Here is a 4771-nt window from a genome sequence, read left to right on the forward strand (position 1 = left end):
CCCCCCCCCCTCCCCCCTCCTTCTTTCCTAAGGATGGAGTGCTGGAGAATCGAGGGCTTATAATACCAGCGAGTTGAGGCTTTGCTCCAGTCATCATTTCCATGCTGCTTTACGCTGATTCCCTAATATCCTTAGCGCCTTGCGTAGGGATAAGCCCATCGTGCCGAAACATGGCTGTCATGCCTATAAACCGTTCACGGCTCTAAAGAATCCATTATGGCTGCTCCACAAACACGGGGACTCAAAGGGCCACTTTGCTCAAGCTCATTTATTCTTTTAAGGGGTATTTATTTACCCCTAGCGCTGCTGGTGGAGGGGGATCTCCAGTACACCACAATACATCACAGCAAGCTGTATTTAAGTGTAAGTGGTCATTTACACCATGAGTCACACATATTACACTTAATGTACTGAGCCCATAATGCACAGGCTGATCCTGCGATGCACAGACTGTGGGATAAACACATGTTATGATGTGTATGTGCTGGCAATGGGCAAAAAGAGGAAATGGGCAGATCATTTATTTCAAATGCAGCTCAGTCGGGGGGTGGGGGGTGTCAACATTTGTGGTTATTGTCGCAAAATTTAGACTTACAAGCCAAAACTCAGAGAAAGTACTTTAATAAAATATAAATATACATTTAAATCTATTCCATTTACATTTTTATTACTTAATTAAAATGTAAAAGGTTTAAATATAAAAATAAAATTGAGGAAATATCATGAAAACTTGAGATATTAACCCTTTTAATTTTGGGAAGTGTAAAAAGTGACTTTCCTTTGCGCTCAGAAAATGAACAAAATGTATTTAACTTAATTTTTAATTTGATTACATAGATTACATAGAAAATTTTGTGTAATCATGTTACATATGTGGAAGAGTTATTGTAATTTAGTAGTTTATTTTTATTTCATTTTGAGTTTTTGTATTTAATTCAGTTTAGCTGCGTTTAGTTTCCAGAGTGGATATTCTTATTTTTACCTTAGTTTTTATTGTTTTCAAATATTTAGATTTCATTAGTTTCATTAGCTTCGTCTTTTTAATTATTATCTTAATTATAGTGTGAAGGGCCTGTCTCAGAGGCAGGGTTTGAGAAAATCAGTACAGGTAGTAAAATAAAAACACAGAAGTTCTTGAACATCATTAACTCAAGTTTGTAGAGTGATCCAAAATCTCAATAAACACGCCTGCGTCAAAAGGCCAAAATGAACAAAAACTAAAATTAAAGATATTTTATCTCTGTTTTTTGTTCAAAATGTTTTTTCACATCTATTTTCAGTTTAGTTTTAGTTAAAAGAAAAAAACGTTCATGCTGTAAAACGTTAAATGTAATGGAAACTGGTCAAAATGAGATTAACTTTACTGGTAGGCATCCAGTGTATCCCAAGCATATTTTCCTTAAAAACCATTTTTTTAAACAAATAAACCTTTGATTTTATTCAATTAAGATGCATTTGACTCAAAATGACTGCTTCGTGTTCACGAGGGCAAAGAATAATTTTTTAAGGCAGCGCTGATGTTAGTCTGATTCTGCAAGTGGCATCGTAGCTGTGCAAAACTCAACACTTTTAGCATTAACTTTCACTGAACCACCAAAAGGAACAAGAAGCACTCTGAGAGTGCAAACCTACACCAAGGCAGCTATATACATATATGTATAGTAAGTTTGTAGTAAAAACAAGTCAAAAATGTAGGCTCTTGTTATTTGCCCTATTGAACCCCTTTTAATATACTTTATATTAAAACACATAATATTTTTTATTTATGTGGGTAAATTTCAAGTTTACTTTGTTTAAAGTTTCAAATTTTTATTCAGTTCAGTTTAATTTCATTTATACAGCAACAAATCACAAGAACAGCCGCCTTAAGCTGCTTTATACTGTAAGGTAAAGACCCTTCAATAACAGAGAGATGACTGCTTACCAGTAAGCACTTTGGTGACAGTGGGAAGGAAAAACACCTTTTTAACAGGAAGAAACCTCCAGCAGATCGTCAGCAACATAACAAAGTCAAAAATAAAGTAATGTGATATTTAGAAGCCTTATATATTATACTATATGTCTGTATGCTGTCAATACAAACAATGGCAGAGTTAAACAGCTCTTTATGACATTATTATCACTTTCACCTTAAGATCAATATATTGAGCTTGAAGCAAAGGTCAGAGGTCGAATACCTTCTGAATGTGGGTAATAAAAAACCACACTCAGGCTTTTAAGCTCAAGTTTTAAGGCCTTTTGTCTTTTTTTTTTCGAATTTGCAGGTCACAGAAAAATTTTATCGCTATAAAATTTTATATTTTACTTGTTTGCAATCGAAACTTCTAAACAGCTTACCCCAAAGCTGCACTGCTGTGTGGTTTCACCACATCCGGCACAGCTGTCTACATTACTTTTTAAAAATTTTTTTGCCTGTCCCATTTGGTTCTTTAGCCGTCAGAATTAAAGGATACCCAATGGATTTACTTTGCCAAATGGATCATCACGGCCTTGCCGTATTGGTCCATTTGGTCGACCTTTGTTGTTATTATTTATTTTATTTCCGGTTGTTACAGACGGGACAGACATGACTGAGGGATAGGAAAGGGAGAAAGAAAGATGAAGGAAAAGAAAAACAGAAGGGAAGAGGGACAGTGAGAAAGGGCACTTAAAAAGAGAAAGAAGAGAAAAAAAATCTCCTGGATCACCTGTTGAGAGAAAAAGAAGAGAAAACAAGCAAAAAAACAAAACAAAAAACGGAGCAACATACTAAACACAACATCAATCTAGCTAAGTGTAAACAGCAGTAAATGCTAAATATTGAATGTTGTTGTGTAGTAAGCAGGACAGACACCGCACAATGTGCTTGGAAATAGCAGCCAATAAAGGTGTAGTTTATTTCTATGAACAGTGAACACCTGTGTGGATCAGTGCGCTTGTATTCAAAAGGTTTCCCCATGTAACGGTCTGCTAGAGGGTGTAGAGAGCCATAGCCCCGTCCCCATGAAGCAGGCATGGAGGAGATCCAGGCTCCAGACATCCAGAGGCCCCAGAGTGCGAGAGCCCAAGGAGGACCACTGGAGGGGCATCCGTGCCTCCCTCCTGGGATGAGCTGAGGAGAGCCCCAGATGAGGGGTCACCCAGTAGCCCCGGAGCAGAAGCCAGAGGGGGCTGCAGTGGCGTGCCCGCTGGCTCTGCCGGCAGCCAGCTGTGCCAGAGTGAACCGAGCTGCAGGCCCAGAGCCCCCCGGCCCCCTACGCCCCGGAAGAGGCCTGACCAAGCAACAGGCACCAGGCCCCGCCAAGTAGTCACCAGGTGTGAGCTGGTACATACCTGAGTGCCCAGCCCCGGACACCAAGAACCACCAACGCACCGACCCCTGAGGGCATCAGTTACTGGCAGGGAGTGTGGTGAGGGGAGATAGGCCTCCAACAAAATCTTTGAGGAATGTTTCCAGCACCTTGTTAAATCTGTGAAGATTTAAAGACATGGCCAGTGAGTGCAAAGAGGAACCATTTCTAATCCAGCTTCTGTCTAAAAGTGCTAGCAGAGGATGGTTTTGATCCATCGACCTCTGGTTTAGGGGCACAGCACGATTCCGCTGCACCACTCTTCTGCAAATCACCCCAGATGGGACTCGAACCCACAATCCCTGGCTTAGAAGGCCAGTGCCTTATCCATTAGGCCACTGGGGCCACACACAGTGACCTTGACATGCTGCATATTGTCTAGCATACAGCTGGTTCATTGTGAACAACAGAATGGAGAAAATGCTTATTCAGCTCCTGAGCAGAGCTCTGAGCTTCACTTTGTTTGGTCGGTGTTTCTGTTGTTTGTGGAGACTCATGAAACCACATAAGGACCAGAGAGTAACTACGATCTGGATCACTGGGTCTAGTTACATTAAACATTAAGTCTTTATGAGTCTTGGAAGCATCTTTCTGAATTTATACCACAAACAAGTAAGAAAGCTCTGAAGGCAAAAGGTGATTCAGCCCTTTACTATCAAGGTGCACCTAATAAAGTGTCCAGTGAGTGTATTTTCCTATCTCTAGTCCATTTATATTCCTGTCTTTTGTGTCCTTACTCCCAGTTGGCTTACTTCATTTCCCATTTACACCACTATCATTCCAGTCTATTCCAGTTTCTCCATGCCCATTTCTATTTCAAATCCCACTACTGTTCCTATTCCCATTTCCAGCTCCTCTATCAATTTCTTTTTCCATTCTCAGGCCCGTCTTCCTAGCACTTGGTTATTAATAAAGTCATACTGTTTAAAATGAGTAATTGTATAATATTAAAGAAAATGAACAACATTTCCACCCCTGCAGCATTTAAGAACTGTTACTTTAACCAATAGTCAATACACACAGAAACTAAAACACAGAGTGTACTATGTAGTGTCAGGCTAACACCCACAGTGTGGGGTAAAGCAAGTTATATGCTATGGTTCAGAGCTCTGACAGGAATTACTTATCGTTCTTCTTACACACACACACACACACACACACACACACACACACACACACACACACACACACCGATTCAGAGATTATCAACGAGTATGGCCATTGAGTGGAAATTAATTTGCCACTGGTAATGGATAGAGACATTTTGCTGAGATGCGTAAAAACAGCTGAACTGCCAGCGATTACCTGCTGGAATCAGCCTTCATCAATATCAGGATAATTACAAAGCACTTCTGGCAGTGCGTGAAATGAATGGAGCGTGCAACAGATTGGGCGGTGGCCATAGATGTCTGCAGATATTAGGCCTCCTCCTCAGAGTGGCT

The 4771-nt window shown here is 40.3% G+C and overlaps 1 non-coding gene across 1 annotated transcript; it reads right to left on the reverse strand.

The window, feature by feature from the left end:
- Nucleotides 1-3601: 3601 nt before the first annotated feature.
- On the reverse strand, nucleotides 3602-3674 carry trnar-ucu (transfer RNA arginine (anticodon UCU)). Its single transcript has one exon. It is a non-coding gene; the product is annotated as a tRNA-Arg (tRNA).
- Nucleotides 3675-4771: the final 1097 nt, after the last annotated feature.

The sequence above is a fragment of the Pundamilia nyererei genome, unplaced genomic scaffold (assembly GCF_000239375.1).
Source record: "Pundamilia nyererei isolate P.nyererei 1_Seehausen unplaced genomic scaffold, PunNye1.0 scaffold00118, whole genome shotgun sequence".
Taxonomy (NCBI): domain Eukaryota; kingdom Metazoa; phylum Chordata; class Actinopteri; order Cichliformes; family Cichlidae; genus Pundamilia; species Pundamilia nyererei.